The 19,017-nt window shown below is 37.1% G+C and overlaps 1 long non-coding RNA gene across 1 annotated transcript in view; it reads right to left on the bottom strand.

Moving 5' to 3' along the window:
• Positions 1–1,266: 1,266 nt before the first annotated feature.
• Positions 1,267–19,017, bottom strand: part of LOC118599183 — a 28,467-nt gene continuing 10,716 nt past the window's right edge. Inside the window, exon 3 of the long non-coding RNA XR_004948479.1 lies at positions 1,267–1,721. This is a non-coding gene — a long non-coding RNA (uncharacterized LOC118599183). The remainder of the gene's footprint in view (positions 1,722–19,017) is intronic.

The following is a 19,017-nucleotide window of genomic DNA, read 5'->3' as shown; positions in this document are numbered from 1 at the left end:
GTGAAGAGTTCAGGTGAGTGGGGTTGCTCCTTTTTTGCTCTGTTTTTGCACCTTTTGTTGATCTTTTATTTTCTTATTTATTGGCTAAATACTAGGATTTTAGTCTCTTATTGTTTTAATTTTCACTCTCATGGTCCCAGGAAACGTTATTTCATTTAGTCTGCAATCCAAATTTGATCTACTTTTCCTTAACTTTGATATGTAATAGAAGCTGAAAAATTAACTGCAAAATGTTAATTACTGAAACATAAAGTTAAATCTGCCTTAGAGAGGAGCAACTTTGACAGCTGCTGATTTCTTGTCCTTCCTCTGAAGAAAAATAAAAGATTTTCATGAAAGTTGTTATTACTTCACGAGAAGGAAGAATGTCATCTAACATATTTTAATCTCCTCTTTAAAGTTATTTTTTTCTGCCTACGTTAGAATTTAATTAAAATATATGAGAAAACAAAGTCTTATCATGACATTAAAGAAAACAAAAACTTGGTTTCCTTAAATTGAACAGTGAAACCAAGATAATCTGTTTGTGTTCTGTTTAAATGTTATCAAAGGAATGAGCAGCTTAAGGCTTTTAATTTTTCTACAATATAAAAAATAGAAAATGTGGTAAAGACGCTTGCAGGGCCACACCATTTGAAAACATTTCCAACATCCCTGTAAATAATAGGACTTCCTTTCCAGATCCTTTGTTCAGCCCAGAGGAGAAGCTGGCTTCTTCTACAAAAGCATCCATGTGTTTCCCTTCAAAAAAAGGATTCCTCTCACACCTCCTTTGAGGGTTCCACCCTTTCCTCCGACGCACAGCCCAGGCAGTTTTATCAGGAAGGTTATAGACCGGGGTGTGAAATATTAACACTTGAAATCCTCCACCTATCTAGCAGAGAACAAAAGGGCACATGTGTTAATTATGTGGGCTTGACAAAAAAAAACTGATGTTAAAATGAAAGGAAATAAAAATGACCCCTGGCTGTCCTCCACTTCCTGTTGCAGTGGTTGGTAAAATTACTTGTCAAACTTTTGTGATTGCTTCTTTAATAATGTTTGCAGGAGGAAAATTCTTCAGTTTACAGATTATTTTTTACCTCTTCTGTCACCCTGTCTGATCTGGTATTAAAAAAATACATATTTTCCTTTTGCTTTTTCCTTCACCAAAAAAATCTACTTAATGGATCTAAAACAGTTATGAAAGCTAAAATTAGCATAAAATTGCTTTTTCTAATACAATAAATCTAAAATCAGGATATGCATGAGGGACAACTCAACCTGTAAAGCAATGTTTTTATTGAAAGACCTTACAGATCATCATAGCGCCGTGTTCCAGACAATTCAACTGAAACATATTTCAATTAGAATAGGGACAATGTGGGGGAGTTTTCTTTTCCGCAGTCCAAAGACGGATGGGCTTTATAGCTGCAGTAGCTGCAGCTGAGCATGGGGGCACAGTCTGCCCACACAGGGCATCTATATGTGTGGATGTGCTTGTGACTCATTAAGCTAAAAGGAACAGCTCCCTGGCTAACGTGAGAGAGGAGGAGGAGTGTGAAACGCTGCTCGGATCGGGCAGAAAAAAAAAGAGGATACATAGCTGTAGATCAAGGAAGCAGGTTGAATCATCACTGGGATCCCATGAACAATACAGACGGTGAATCCTCTCCCCCTCAGCAACTGCAGAAAAAAGACTCTCCTGCATCATGATCATATGAGAGTCAGGGAACTTCCACCTGCAAGGGTAAAAAAACCTTTTAGAATCACACCTGGCTTCAAAAATGTAATTTTCTGCAGCTCATTGCCAGCCCACTGATATTAAACTTTAATGCCGCAGTCTCACAGTAGAAAATGCATTTAAATTTAAAATGAAAGAAACTGCAATATTGCCTTCAAGCTTGCAATGATTTTAGAACATCAGAACTAAGAACAAGTCTTCACCCTATTTTTTTTTCCAAAACAGCCACATTTCTGGCATGGCTGAAGCCCTGTTTCACATGCCCGCAGAGGCTTGTGGTGATTTCTCACACTTGTGTGGGAATGTCCCTGTGAATGTGCTGGGTTCTGCACGTCAACATGTGTGAATGCATAGGCTTCACACACCTGTGTGCGTAACACACCAGAATTTGTAAAACCCTCTTATGTCATTAGCAGTCCTATATGGTAACAGATGGAACTAGTGGGAGAGAGACTTGACCAGATCAAAGTAATACTTCCAAACAGTATGTTTATCAAATTAACACAAAATAAAACTCAGAAAATAGATTATAGTACAATTATCAAGAACTGCTAATGTGAATAAAGTCAAAATAAATGATTTTTATGCTTAAAACTCAACTTGACTTTGCCAGCCCCTTTGAAGCAGAACATTGGTATCCTTTATCCTGAATGCTCCACTTTTAAGATGAATGCATACATTCTACTCCCACCAAATCATTTACAAGGTGCAACCACTTCTATCAAACCAGCTTACAACCCAGAGGGATTGTGGTTTCTCTATGTACAAGCAGTGGGTTTCTCTTGTGACTGCAGGTTTACCAGTGTTTACAGCTGTGGAGTTAATCATGCAAACGACAGATGAGGCAACGCTCTACAGCAAAATATTTTCATGGGAGGGTTTTAACACGGTGGCAGAGAGTTGGATCTGGAAAAAAAGAGGAGTGATTAAGGGTTGGAGGAGAGGGAAGGAAGGACCCTGCGGTACTTGGTTCTCACTGTGAGCAGCTGGAAGGCCAAAACAATAATGTGAAAGGAATAAACTGGCCCCTCCCTCTGGAAAAAACCCTGCGGTACCTTGAGGATAACATGACAGCCAGTAATTATGCACAACAAACACCTCCCACTTTAAGACAGTTTTGTGTATTTGTGGCCTTTTTACTGTGTGCATTTATTTTTTTTCAATAAAGGCAAACCAGTATTTTGCTTTTTGAGCCACCCATTCATTAGTTTAGCAGTTTATGACTGAATCACAAGACGATTCCTGCAGAAAGACACTTATTGTATCTTAACTCCAGTTGAAAAATGGTAAGAAATTGCATAACCGTTTGAGGCAGACGAGAATGTATTGACACGGATTAAATGTCCACGCATAATCCTACGTGTAAAAATATTCCTGCCATCTGACAACAAATGGGGTAAACACAGCTAAATCTGTTTACATGGTTACCTGTGGAAGGCATTCTCTTTCACAACACCAGCACCAAAATAGCTCATTTTCATTGTTTCTTCTAAACTAATTTGATTTAAAATGTTGAGTTTATGTAACTACATGTATACCTTGATTTCTTGATACAGTGGTGCAAAAAAGTCTGCCACCAATTGTGCCCACTTAAAAAGATAAAAGAGAGACCTGTAATTTCCCCCATATGAGAGACAAAATGAGAAAAAAAAATCAGAAAATCACATTGTCTGATTTAAAAAATATATTTGTAAACAAAGGAGTGGTTTCATAAGAAGCATTTCAAAGTCCTGGAGTGGCCTAGCCAGTGTCCAGATCTCAACCCCATAGAAAATCCTTGGAGAGAGTTGAAAGTCTGGGTTGCTCAGCGACAGCCCTGAAACATCACTGCTCTAGAGGAGATCTGCAAGGAGGAATGGACCAAAATATCAGCAACAGTTTGTGAAAACCTTGTGAAGACTTACAGAAAACATTTGACTGCAGTTGTTGACAACAAAGGGTATATAACAAAGTATTGATATGGACTTTTATTAATGACCAAATACTTATTTCCCACCATAATTTACAAATAAATTCTTTAAAAATGACACAATATGATTTTCTGTGAGAACTTGCAAAATTTGTGTCTGACTAAATATTTTTTTGCCGCTCTGTAGTATGGTCATTTTTCTTACAACAAATGACATATTTTTTGTTGCATCTTGCTATTAACCTCTTGATTGCTGAATTAATATCCAGAGATAAAAAAAAAAAAATCACATGTGGTTTTGCTTTCAAGTAGATGTTAAATTGAGGTAAGCCTGGAGCAGATGTGGTTTGATGCTTCTTTGCATCAATAGACATCAAGAGGCTAATGAGAAAAACATGATTTTTTGCAATATTTATTTGAGCTTCTTTACTTGATGTTTTGAATACAATAACAAAAAAAAAACTTTAATATATTGGCTGCCAAATAAATTACATTTTTGATCTTTATGAACAAATGTGGAGAGAAAAATGCTAATTGGCCAAATGCGCTATCCTGCCTCATAGCATGGCCATCTGCTCCTCTGCTCTCTATACTTCAGGAGTCTGATGGACGTCAAGCCAACAAGGGATTGAGGCTCTTCTATAAACAGTATTTGTAACTGGGGGCCATGCATTCAGGTGTCACTTTAAGGAGTACCTGTACATGTTTTGTTGTAAATTCTACTAGTAAAAAAAGATGTTATATGTGAGCTGTGGCTGAAAATTGAGATCTCTTATTTTTAAAAACATTTATGACAACCATTAATATATATATATTTATATAAATGTAGAATTTTTAGATTTCATTAAAATGTTGCAAAAACACCTGTTAGGCAGGAAGTTGAACAGTGAAATATTATTACCAGTACATGAATGACTGGATTTCCAATGCCAGACAGAATTATTGTCACACTGTTGTGTTCCCGTTTGTTTGTCTGCAGTTTGCTGTTTCCAGGTTCAGTTGTCTTTGCAGCGTTGCCAACCTCACATTTGAATGAAAAGACCTGCAGGTAAAATAAAGCTCATTAACTGGCATTGTTCCCATTTTTGTCACACAGGATGGCGTCAAGCCTCTGGTGCACTCTGAGTCATCGGGGATAAGTATGGAGAGAGAAAATGAAAGGGAGGAGGGGGGGGTCCTGTGTTCTTGGAGGGTATTTTCACTCATTTTGTTTGAAACATTTTTCTTTTTTTTCATCCCAGTCAATCAGTTTTACTTGTGGTTGACGACTTGTAACACCTCACTGATTACACTCTCTTCGCAATTTGCAATTTTACTTTGTTCGCTAAGTGAAATAAAGCATCAGATTTGTGATGAATGAAAATGCAATGTGGAAAGGAAAGGAGATTTTATTTTGTTTGAAAAAAGGCCAATGCTGGATTTGAAAGAAAAAAAAAAAACATTATGTATGTGAATGTGAATGTCCGTCTCTCAGTATGGCTGGTACATTCTACATTGTTCAGACCTGTTTGCCGTTATGTTTACTCTTGCACTTGAGAGAAAGAGCAGCCTCTGTAACCTCCAGCCATCAACTGGCTCTTACCTCTGTTTACCGAGCTGCGTGTGTCATCATTTAAACATAGAGTGCAGCTGGCTTTACTGCTCACGGGGGCTTGTTGTTGTCAACTTCGTGATGAGTGGAGTAAAGTTCACCACATCAGGAAATGCCGGTTTCGGTTGAAGATCGTCACGTGTCCCAACAGAAAAACTCTTTTAACAAGGATAGTTCTATTGAAAAGTGGATTTTTTAAAAGTGATGTTGCTATGCAAAGAAGTACAAAGACGGGGAAACATATCAAGGGGAAAAGTGGATTTAACATACAGTACACTGCAATGAGTAGCACGATTTTCTCAAGCTCTTAATAGTCAGATAAGGTACTAGGAGATTTCCTATTGTAATTAAATGGGGACAAAGAGAGCACCAAAGGTCGGGCAGTGACAGTGACTGCTCATGCATGTCAATATGTTAAAGTATGGTCCCCAGACCCCCGGCCACAGACCGGGTTTGGTCCGTAGGATACCAGATACTAGGCCACATGTTTCTGTTTTACTTATAATCTGATTTTTAAGTAAATTTCTTTTAGAAATCTTTTGGATTCTTCCCAACACACCTGAATCATTCTTGGCACATCATGTGTCGAAAACACATCCATCACTTTCATAAAACGGCTGTGCCAACCTTTGAATTTACACCCCCAAGCTAGAATAGGTAACAAAAAGACAAACACGTCTTTATTGCAGATGGTTGGGATGTCAGAAGAGGTGTATATTGTCCAGCTTGGTTCGGTTTGGGTAGCTCGCCATCAATTGGAAAAATCAGAAGAAAACACAACAAAAACTGACCGACAAGTTGGTCAAGGGTTGGTTAAAGCATGGTAGCCTGTGCAGGTTCACTGGTGGTGCAACCAGGTTTGGAAGATGTGGTTAAATGTTCACCAAAGCAGCAGCAACAGCTGAGAGCAGGAAGTGCACCCAACAACCTGGAACTTAAGTAGTGGTGGGGCCCGCCACAATAAAAGCATGTGCCTGGTGTTTCTGCTTGGCTTGACGGCACTGGATTAAATGCAGAACATTCTTAGAGTTCAAAGAAAGAAGAAAGTTGTTTTTAACGGCCAAAGACCGGGAGTCTTTACTCAAAATATGAATTGAGTGCAGCAGTTGCTCCCACACACCAAAAATAATGTACAATATTCAGCAACTGGCTGTCTAATACTATGAGGAAGTTGCTTAAAAAGCTCTTATAAAGTTTTTGTATTCATGTTTATTATTATAATTAGAAAATACCAGTTTTAGTGACTATTGTTCTTTTTGTATTAATTCATCACACCTAAAAGTTGAATGATGCTGAAGTTGGCATCCATTTTTTTAGCTTCCACTTTGGCATATCACTTTTCAATGGATCCTACATGAAGTGTACACATAAAGTTCAGATCAGCTTTAAATACTTCAGACGATTAAAAAACTTTACCTTCAATTCTTAAAAAAAACAAAAAATCAGATGTCCACTTTAGCCTTCACATAGGCCACTCAGGGAAAAAATATTATCTGAAAATTGATTCGTGGCCTGAAAAAGATTGGAGACCACTGCGTTAAAGCTCGTAAGCTGACAGTTAAAGGACAGAGTTTCTGCAGAGCAGAGTAGCGAATCAGACATTTTCCTCTGAGTTGTGGGCGGAACTGTTAGTGGGGAGTAAGCCGGCACTAATTTCCCATCATCTTACAACCCCTCACAACCCCAAACTAACATTATTGGTGCAACAAAAACAGTAAGGGATATTGGATCTATCCTATGGAGGCTGGCTCTTTTAACCTACAAGGGACAATGAAATAAATAAATATGTCATTAAATACTTAAATGTTCCATTTTAATATTTTAATGCCACATTTATTTCAACATTTATTTATTGATTTCAACATTTATTTATTTATTGGCACTTTCAAATAATTAATGACACATTTATTTATTTAATGGTGTATATATTTATTTCAAATTGGCTCTTTCCAGACTCCATACTATCCAGCACTACAGTTGCAAAGCCAGCTCAGACGAGGAAACAAAGACATATGTTGATTTATTTTTCTCCAAGTGATGCATTAGAATGGAACTCTCCTGTTTCATTTTGATTTGAATAAAAAACTAGTAATAATTAACACAGTTTTAATCTCAATTTTCTTTATGTGTGACCTCCATTGTGAGATAAATGCTACAAGATTCTGCTAAAAACAAACTTTAAATCCATAATTGAAGGTTTTATTTTTGACACTAACATATTCAAAATGTAGACAGAGAAATGAAATTTTCAATATGCAACTTTACTAGATACATGCAATATTCACTTCAGAGTTTAGATGAATGAAAGTGAACAATCACTATGTGTGTGTTGAATGAAAAGACAGGAAGGGTGAAGGACATGCATCGGTGAAGCAGCACTGTTGGGTATGTGTGAATGCCATCATTTATCTGTGCTCGTGTCCATGGACGTCAACCAAAAGTGTTAAGTAATGGCCACATGGGGCAAGGGTGGCTGGTGTTGCTTGGTGATAGGACATGATGATTCTTGACAAAGTGTCTGTGCGAATTTACTTGTGTGTAGCTGCAGGGACCGAGGCTGCAGAGGAGCCGACAATGACTGCCAGCATTTTTCTTTTAACTTTATCCTTAAAGTTAATTTTAGGCTTTGTCAAAGCGTGTCAACACTTGCGCATACCTCCAAAAGGAACCTCTGGGTTTCTCTCATATCTAAATGTTGTTTTTTTTCTTTCCTATCTCTTGGTCATGCTGCTGTTCTCGGTCAAGCAGATGCTTTTATTCTATTTTTGTACCAGAGTCACTACTCAGCAGCACAGACAGTGACTCGTGCAAGCAGGGGAAGCTACTTGACGTGAAAGACCTTAAGATTAGAGGGCTTTCTAATACGTCATTGGTGTATTTCACCAAGGATACTGTGACACAACTGAGGTCAAACCTGAGAGAAAAAAGTATAAAAAAACACTCAAGGGTCTAACGTTGTTGGGGGTTGTTATGGTAACACAATTCATAAACTAAGAAAGTCTATATGAATGAAATTTTTGATTGATTTATATTAAAAACAATCATTATTTTAAAGACTTTTTGTGCAAAAATGCTCTTTATAAATAATTTATTGGTAAAAAAGAAAGATTTTTAAAACATGATTTATATAGAGGTATTAGTGCGTAGATCTTGGCTTAACTCATTCCGAGTCCTCTCTAGTAAGAATTCAGTCTGACGCATGGTCCAGCAGCACTGAGTCTGTGATGCAGGAAAACTGCGATGAATCACTGATTTTATATAAGAACATTTGATTTTAGTGCAGCAGGACTACTGTGTGGAGCAGTTTTCATTTCAGCTGAAAAGCAAGTTCTTAGACTGTGATGGACATTACTGTCCTTCAGCTCTTAGTTATCTTTATATTATCATCGTTATTATCATCGTAGAGACGATATTTATTGCATTAAAATTTCTAGTTTGTTTATTTTCTATCAGAAAAAGCTGAGTGCTGAGGTAGAGTGGTCAACTTCTGATTGGATGGTCGCAGGTTTGGTTCACACTTTGCCTGCCCACGTACTGAAGAATCCTTGGACGTGCAACTGGTAGCCTGATTAGCGCCGTGGCGGTATTTCTGTCATCGTATGGAACGCCTCAGTGTGTGAATGGGACTTAAATCAAATCAAACCAATCTTTATTTATGTAGCACCTTTCATATAAAATATGACATAAAGGGCTTTACACCAAAACAAACAAAATAATATAAACAGAAGCACAAAACTCTAAAACTATTGGCTCCTCCCCCTGACTTACATGGAACCCCCATAGACCATTTATTTGAAAAGGACAAAGCAAGTTTTGACATCACCCACAGTGAACAGCGTACCTCCAGCCCTCGCGAAATCAGGCCAGAGCCTTCGCGGTCACTTCCTGATACCTCTACCGCCATATTGCAACCGATTGCCCCCCGTCCACAACAATTTAACCGACTTGGTCCGAGTCACGTTTTTAGAGGAACTATTGTCGTCTATCACGAGTGAGCTTGTTCTGGCTCGTTCCAAGTCCATACCCGTCCCACTGGAAGCGTGCTTGGGAAAATCTGTCAATCAAACGTTCAAGGTGATACCAGCGGGCACCACATGCTTTTACTAAGGCACCTGATTGGTCAGTTTATAACTTGAATAATTAGAAAGAACGTGTTAAGAGGAACGCATCAGAGCAAGGACGGTTATTCTGACAAATGACTGAGAATATCAGTTATTTCTCAGAGGAAGTCTATGGGACTTTCGCCTTCTTACAACTACGGGTACTTCCTATTTAGACTACGAGAGGGAGGGGCTTGCTATGTCCATTGATTACAAGGTCTATAGGAACTTACAACCTCTTCACACCTCCCACCTTCTTAACTAATGGAGATAAAACATTGGGAAGCAGGCTAAAGCACTTTTAGCCTTAATAAAGGTAGAAAAGTAATATAAGTAAAAACCATGTTCTAAAGGCATACATATAACTGACCAAAAAGAAGAGGGTGCGGTGGTGAGTATTTTCCCCTTCAAAATGATCCCTTTGTTTTGTGTAACACATGCTAGAAAAATAACTAAGAATACACTACAAAAAAATGTTAGTTTAATATTAAAATTGAAAGATAATGAAGAATAAATGTTTAAATTAACAACACAAACAATTTTAACATTATCTTATTTGATTTAGTTTTTTACACATTAAATGTACATTACATACATATACATATTGTAAAATTGTATATAATATTTACTCTATGCATGTAATATATATAGTACTTAACATACAAAAGCACATAAACATGTATTACAAGAGGCTCCACCATAAACACCATTTATTTTGTGAAGAACTGTATGTACAAATTCAATTTAAACTCATATTAATCTGATTAACTACTGAACTCCATCTCATAATTTCCTGCTCATAACCTCTAGCAACATGTGAAATCAAACATTTTAGAGAGACTTTGTGTGTTGAGTCATGAAATGTTAGCACGAAACTGACATACCACACCCTAAAAATGTTTTAACAGAATCTCATCTAAAAATGTCATTCATTTGTGGTATTTTTTTTCTGTTACCAGAATGAATGAACATCAGTTTCTTAGATGTACCAGGAATGTGGTTGAGATACTCTGTCATTCACAGAATGAATGGCATCCCAACATTATCTGCAGTATGTATGAGACAACTTTCGTTTCTCGTTGTTTATGGGAAATACCCTAAACTAATTCTTCCTTCTGTCAATGAAAGCTTTGTTTATATCATAAACTTGCATCCATTAACTGCTATTTCATTTAGAAAAGTTTCTGTGGTAATCTACAGGGACAATGCGATAGACAAAAACAAATGTGAGAAAAAAGAATTACAACCCACTCCAATCACCTTTGGAGCTATTTTCAAAACGTTCCCAGCAGTCTTTCAACTATGATTATGCCCTTTTTAGCAAAAATATTTAAAAAAATGTAATTTTCTAGCTCATAATTTCTGCAGAGCAGCAGTCGTTCGATAGAAATTCACCACTGAGTTGTGTCAATTGGCGTGGAGCAACCCCGCCACCCTTCCCCTCCGCACTGCTGAGAGCTCTCTGTTTACGCTTTCTTCCTAGCTTACATTACCTCACATCCCCAACCTACCATTACCGGTGCAACAAAAATGGAGAGCAATATCTCAGCTATCCGGCCGTACAGCATTCCAGATGTCAGATCGGATGACGAAAGCAAATGAATCCATTTGTCTACAACCGGATGCATCAAGATGGAGTGGAGCAAGGAGCCTGTGGCCCACCCAATGTATTTTTTTACGTAACAAATATGCTTTTTTTCAAACGGCATTTTTTAATTTACAACAATTTGAATAAATAAATACTCAGAAATGCAATTTTAAGATTAATTTTCTTTATATGTGATCCCCGTCATCAGAAAAATGCCACATGAATATTTAAAGAAAATGTCCAAAACTAAATTTTTATCAGAGTGGGTCTTAGAAAAATATATATATATAGAAATCCCATCCATTGGCTATTCCTCTTTGCCTTAATGAGAAGACACTTACTCTGGCTCCCAAGAGGCTATTTAAAATCCCGTCTATCATGTTGTTGGACTAAAGGGAGGAAGCTGGAGAGTCCACACAAAACCCATATATGCTCGATGGAGATGCAAACAGCAAGCCACAAGAACTACGCAAGGACTTAAGGATCTTCCAGCTGTGAGGCAATGGTGTTAACAGCCACACTACCATTCAGCACTGAGATCAACAAACAATTCTATACCACTAAAAACAGGAAAAGGAAACAAAGAAATCAGAAACAATCTTTGAAAAGGAGGAATTACGATTGCATTTTGCTCTTTAGATCATTCCTCTTTATATTCTCTGCAAATATGTGGCACTTGTAGACACAAACACCACATTTTCATCAGTAATTCCTTCACTTAGTCATCGCTGCCATCCTAAATGCTGTGATTCATACCTCAATTTCACGACTTCCCACACCTGACCATTTTCTTTCTGCAACGACCCCCCTCTTTTTTCTTTTTTTTTAAAGGATTTCTCTTTACTCTCCACCTGTAACACCTCTTTCTGTTTGCAATTTTGCACCAGTTTTCCCCTCTTCTTTCATACCCGTTTGCATCATCACTCTCCTACTACCTCCTCTATGCCTCCTGTTCACATTAGTATTCCGATCAGTCCCAGTCCTTCTACGCTGAGAGTCTGTGGCTGTCTGCTACTCTGATATGCAGAGCGAGGAGCCCTAGCACAGCAGAGTGCTTTCTTCATCCGTCTTCAATTACTCAAACATGTAACATCACAAAAAATAAAGAATAAAAGCAACCCAAAACTGCCAAATCTGTGCCCATCTTTGTCTTCCATTCTGTGCTTTCACACTCAGCCCACAATCCCAGCTCTCCTCTCCTGTGCCGTGTGGTGGTGAGTGGTGCTGCTGCAGTGCGAGCTGCCCCTGAGTGCAGTCTGCGCTGACAGATTTCATTAGAGCTGTAATGCAGTCTGTCTCGTCTGCCTTGAAAAGTCCTTCAGGACAACGGAGAGCCGAGGCATCACGACTCAGCACAGCGCCCAAACGCTGCAAACAACACACAGTGCAGCATGACAATGCAAAAAAAAAAAAAAAAACAATGAACAAGAAGAATGAATAAAACAGTCAAAACATTTCCAAAATCAGCTTGGAATTGCAATAATGATTGGAATAACATCTCAAAAGCAGGCTAGGAACATAGTTTTTCAAAATAAGAAACTGGCATCTGGATATGACAACAGCATACAGATCTGTTGCAGCTATTTTACTTGGACACCAGAAGTTATCTTTAAGCAGCACTTGCAGCAGTTTTTCAGTTTTGCTTCACTAAATACTGTTGTATCTTAGTAACACTGATGACACTGAAAAAACATTTAAATGTTTAATGAAGTAGAATATGTTTTTTTTTTTACACCTCTGGGCATTTTCAGGCAAAAAAAGCTTCAGAGAATGTTTGAGAAACATTACTTCCAGAGCTGCTCTGGTTATCAGTTGTTTTTGTTTGCTTCCTTTCAGTGTGGTCGTTCATGGTCAACACTGAGCGCCAGGAAAAGAGATGGAAGAGAGTTTTTCTTTTTCTTTTTTTCCACCAAAACATTACAAAGGTTTGAGTTTGTCACTGTTTAACCCTGATCAGAGTGAAGCTCGAATGCGAAATAAGCATAAAAAGTAAAGTTTGGTACATTTAGTCATAACAGTCATAGCTGCAGGTTAAAAATGAAAAAGCTACACAGTTAGGGATCAGATTTCTCAACCTACGAAAAAAGTGACTAACACAGAGTGATTGTTAAAAGGTTGTTTTAAGGTTGGACAAGAGCGTAAAACGATATTATATGTCTGAGCCTTTTATTCCTAGTTTCCAGACATCTTATATAATTTATCAGAAAATACATGTCAGCCTATTGTTTCTGTGGCTTGGTGGTGAAAAAGAAAATCCATTCTTTTATTTTAAATGAAGAAATTATGTCTCAATACACACTTTTGTTGTTTTATATAATAAAGAAACTGAAACATTTTACAATAAAACTGCAACCTCAAGCTTTAATCTTTGTCTACATATCGAAATGTATTAAAACTACCCCGGATTTTAGATTTAGTTGACTTTCAATATCACTACATTGCATTTCACGCTTGTTCAAAGCTTTTAAGTTTTGTTGATCTTGTAGTTGAGATCTCATGACTCCTTCACTGGTTTGAATATTTTACCACAGGCACACAGATTGAAAGAATCCCTTCTTTGTCCAACAGTATTTTAATTAGGGAACACAAATCTATGGTGCAAGTTCTAATTCAATAACTAACTAAAGGCAAATTATTGAACTAGTAGCATATGGAATCACATAGGACTGTCACTACGGATATAAGCGCATGTAACGACAGTGAAATGTCGATGCGGTCCAAATCTTGCAAACTTTGCTGCAGGCTTTTTATTTCGGAGTTCTATTCCAATATATGAAAGACTTGGTGTCTGCCTGGTCATAAACCGCAATTATGGATGTCTCCTCCATGATCAATTCTCAATTTAAAAAGATGAATTAAAAATGATGTTATCCATGTGTCACTTCCAAATTCAAGTATTTAATTGGTGAAAGTTAAACTGGTTTAACTAGGGCTGTCAATGATAACGCAATAACGCACACAATTTTTTTTTTTTTAAGTGTTAATATTTATTAACGCTAATTAATGCTAACCGTCTTCCGCTTCACGTTGGACGGTTCAGGCTCTAATTTCTGATAATGCACACTTATAACATGATTCCTTACAAAAGATATAAACATTCCATCAATTTTTAGTACTTTACTCTTGTTGTTTTTTTATGTGATTGCTTTTTTCACTTGCCTATTTCATACATGATGAGGCCCGTTGTTACGGCAACACGACAATGCTGAATGACCTCGACTGCAGGCAAAGAAAAGCGATATATATGCTGATTGTCACGATCAATAAAGCATCAGTTCAGAGAAAAAGTTCAGCTCTTATCACTTGTTTTTGTCAAGATGACAAAGGGAAAGTTTTTAATGAAGAAGTCTGCACACATAGAATATTGTGACCAGAGCTTCTTTTTTAGGCGTGCAGCCACACCCAGCAGGATAAGTGTAAAGTGCAGAAACATGTTTGTTTCTTATGACTGTTTGTCAGAATCTTTGTTTTGTTGGAGTAATACCGCAGACATAAAAGTCTGACAGTTTTGCTTATGTAACTGTACTGTTGATGTGTTCTGTGCTCACAAATTACACTTCCAAATTAACACTTTATAAATAAACAAAAATTCAGACAATATAAATGAAAAATTTGAGCAATGATGTACAATCAATTAAATCTTGTTAAACTATGATTAGCTATGTGTGACTTAGAAACAGAAACTGCATTCACTTTTAGTCTAACATTTTGTCTTAAATTCACTATTAGTGATTACAATTTTTAAAGTAATACATTTATCATGCATTCTTGTGTTATAAAAGTGATGTCACTGTATGAGATTTTATTGAAATATCAAATATCTTATCAAATAGCTCCATCAGGATTTACAGTGCCCTGAGTTTTATTCTGAAGGGTCAGAGATTTACTGCAAAAAAGCACTTTTTTTTGTCCAAGTTTTATAAACACAATATCTTCCCACATGCGTGGAACTTTTAAGACATTTACTGTGCTATTTTATTTTCTCTGAGTCAGACATCAATGCCTCAGAAGCTTTATCACGCTTCAAGGAGTTCTCATCAAGCCTCAAACAAAAGTGAAGAAACTGCCAGCCTTAAACTCTTTTTTTTGAGTCATACAATAAATATTCGTGCCTTTACATTTTTTTTTTTTCTACATGATTCAGCCGCAGAAATACCCTTAACCTAATGGGATACCCTGGGGGACACCCTGTTTGTCATTTTGTGAGAAGTTTAAAGCTGAGAGAAGGGATATTAATTTAATGTTTAGTGAAAACTATGTAGAGGGTGAACAACAAAACAGCAAATAATGGAATGTGGGGCAAATCACATTCACAGCATGTCACTTTATAGAATGCAAGAAAGAAAGGAAGTTTTATATTTTATTAGCTATACGAGTGGTTGATGTAATGTAGCATGTGCACACTGAAAGTCTAGATTTTGAAGCATACAGATGGATTTTTCCCATGAACTAAAATACTTTAACTGAATAAAATTGTCATCAAAATAAAAGAACAGTCAGGAAGTCTGCTGTGAATTTTTCTATGCCCTCAGCTTGACAAAATGGAATTCTTTTACTCAAATTAAAAGATCATTTGTGATTGACACTGGCTTTGAAAAGGGAAAATTATGGAGTTTATTTACTACTATTAAGCTGTTCTTGTAAACACATCCCAGTGACAGTGTGTCAATGGTGTGCATCTCTTGTTACGGTCAGTCGACTTAGAAAAGAGCTTTTTTTGCTCATTCAGACGCTTGTGTTTTCTTTTTATTGACAACTTTTATTCCTGCGGAGGAAAAAGGCAGTCTGCTCACTTCTGTGTTTCCTTAAAGCACTTTAAGTTCCCTTAGGTGGTGCAATTCTAATAAACTTTGCTTTACCTACAGCAATTGTCTTCTGACTGAAAAAATTAGCTGATTGATTCCTGACCAAAACTCTCTAAATGTAGATGTGTCCTCAGGAGAGAAAATTAAGCTCAGACTGCTTTATGAGCATTTTTTTCTTGCAAATGGATGCAAGTGGCTTGTAATGAAAAAGCCCCTCAACCGGTTAGCTAAAGTGGCCTAATACAGTCCATTTACTAGATATGCTATTTGAAATCTTCCATTTAAGCTCCATGTGGTTAAAATGTTCTGCAACGTTTGGTGGAAAAATCATCTGAGAAAACGGATTTTTCAAAGAAAAGTTGTTGAGAACATTTTATTTGTGTCTATTTTGTTAAAAGAGTAGCTCCAGATTTCCATCCATCCAGCTTCAGAACCTGCTGAATCCCATTTGGAGTCACTGGGCTGGAGCCAACCCACAATTAAACACACTCAGAGTCACACCTACGAACATTGTAGGATCTTCAAGTTTTGGGAGTAGAGAATCTGCAAACTGCTTAAATAGCTGTTTATTTCCCCATAGAAGTCTATAGGATTTTTTCTTCTTGGAACCAGTATGGAGAGAAAATAGCATCACCCCGATTTGTGTGTGTGTGTGCAATTCTTCTCGGTGGCGAAGGTGCTGCACGGAAAGCACAGCCCTGAGGGAGCGGCGAAAATAGAGAAACTTTAGAGTTGAGTGTTTTAAAAACACATATTTAGACTTTTTGTATTAATTTATTAGAGCATACCTGTATCTGTTTAGATAGGAAAATGTCAGGTTTCACCAGATAATATTAAGTTTAAGTTTATTAGATTTATATGGCACCTAAAAATGACCTTAGTCGAACAAGGCGCCGCACATTAAAAGTTTGAAGAACAATAAAAACACAGCTAAAAAGACAAAAACAGATACAAATAGAGCGAAATTACATTACATAAAAAACATAAAAACACCAGATAAAAACAAAGATAAAACAGTAAAACACATCAGCAGAGAGGAGTCTCATACAGTGTCAAAAGCCTGGTGATGAAAATGTGTTTTAAGAAGTTTCTTAAAAATGGGCAGTGAGGATGCCTGCCGAATGCTCGGCGGTAAAGCGTTCCACAGCTTCGGTGCACAGATTGAAAACGCTCGTTCCCCTCGGAAATATTCACAATCCATGTTCAAAGCGGCTAAAAAGAAAACTCTGATGACCCAGCATTCTAGCGACATTTAAATGCATCACTTACTCAAAATCTTTTCTTTTCTCCGAGACTCACATCATAAATGTGGCTTTGTGTACGCATAACAAGCAATTTGTGCGTAATGTTTGAAGATTTGTCTGTTGTTCATAATTTCATAATTTTTTTACTTATGCAAAAAATGTAATCTATAAGTTACAACCCAAGAATTACAAACATGGGATGATACTATTTTCTCTCCATTAACCAGTGGATAGTTCCTATTAGGTGCACAAACTCAGCCCAGTTCTCATACTATGTTGTCGTCATGCAACCACCACACTTTAATTCAAATTTTGTTACAAAGTTTCACTTGAGCTTCACCACATACGTGTGGTCGTCAATTTTCGTTGAGTCATTTATAGGATCCAACAGAGTAAGAACTTCCAACTCAATGTTAATATTGGATTTACCAGTAAATCCCAAGAATATATTTCAAGTTCAATAACCTTTTGTTGAAGAGGATATTTAACTGTAACAAAGCCAGTTATTAATAATTACATTCATTACATTGACACACTGTTTCAGCACTTTAAGGTCACGTGCAGACAGAACTCATTTTGCTGCTTTTCCTGTTTTACAATCGATAGTCTGGAGTATTCATGGGTGTAGATATCACAAGCCAAATAATTGGGTAGAGATGTAAAAAGAGTGTTTTATTCTAAGTTATCAGTTTTTGACTTTACAAGCTCTAGAAATCACATTTTTGACATCACAGGTCTAAATCACTCTGTACGATTAACATCTTGCAGCAACTGGATTCGTTTGTACAGATTTTATTAGAGTGCTATACACATTTTATATATTGGATTCTGGTAAACACTTGGCTTGAACTGCACCTCCTCTTTCTCAATCAACTGATTGTGTCCAGAACAGGAAGCTGTAAATATTGAGCTTTTTGATACAACTCTGACAATGAACTTAGAAAATGGATATGTTTGAAGTGTTTCTAAGGGAAGTAAAAATGCACCCAAACAAAACAAAGTGATACACATCTTTGATCTTTCCGTGCACACAAGGACAATGTTTTTAGACTGACCTCATTGCTCATTTGCCTGACGTCTTTTTTGCAACAATCAGTAAAAGCTATGGTAAAGTTTAGACTTTCAAACTAGAAGAATATTTCACTTTCCCTGCTTTGAGCGGTTTTGTTATCAGGTGCAGCACACATACGACTTATTTCTATTTTTATTCTCCCAGAAAGATCCAGCTGAGATATGACATCTCTTCTTCCAGGGAGTCCTTGTAGATCCTTATCACGCAAACAAAGGGAACACAAACGTCAGCAGCAGATTTAGAAGCTGCCTCCATGCATGCTAAAACATGGCCATTTTGTGGTGTTACCAATCCAGTGGAGAGTTTAACAATCAAACCACCTCTTCAAAAAGAGACCTTTTGGTATTTTTTCCCCTCACTAAAGCACTCAAACATGACTCCATGACAAAGCAGTTTCAAGCTGCGGCTCCGTGAGAGTCCATGGCCTTCTGGAACGAATCACACTGAAGTGAGCCCTGCATGAAGCCCGCCAGCAAACAAAATGAACTTTTTCAGCTCTGCGGGATCACAGTGTTGTATTTGTTTGTCGTTAGTATCATTAAATATGGAGACAACAAAAATATTCATTATCAAAGTAGATTAGAACTAAAAGCTGATGAATGCTTATCCTAATTTTCTTTTCATGGTCTCCTTTTGCTACGCGAGTCAACACTGGTGTTGCTGGTATGCCATTGAGAAACAGATCACTGGTATGAACAAGCCATTGGCTACCACAGCTGTAATAAAGCTAAATATTTTCTTTAAAAATAAACAGCCTTTGTTACAGTCTTATTACCAAATATTGGTATGCAGGGATTGTTTCTTGTTTCAGTGGAACAGAATCTATACAAGACATAAAGATTTTTGAATTTCTCCAATTTTCTCATTGCTCTTTGGCTTGTGCGTGTCTGGACTGAATTTTAAACTTGAGAACAACAGGACAGACTAAGTTGAAGAAAGATTCATGTGAATTTGATAATACAATCCTATCATCAATGAGATTTTG

Source organism: Oryzias melastigma, linkage group LG9 (genome assembly GCF_002922805.2).
Source record: "Oryzias melastigma strain HK-1 linkage group LG9, ASM292280v2, whole genome shotgun sequence".
NCBI lineage: Eukaryota > Metazoa > Chordata > Actinopteri > Beloniformes > Adrianichthyidae > Oryzias > Oryzias melastigma.
The sequence above is the reverse complement of the archived record's forward strand: the minus strand, read 5'-3'. Positions and strand labels throughout refer to the sequence as shown.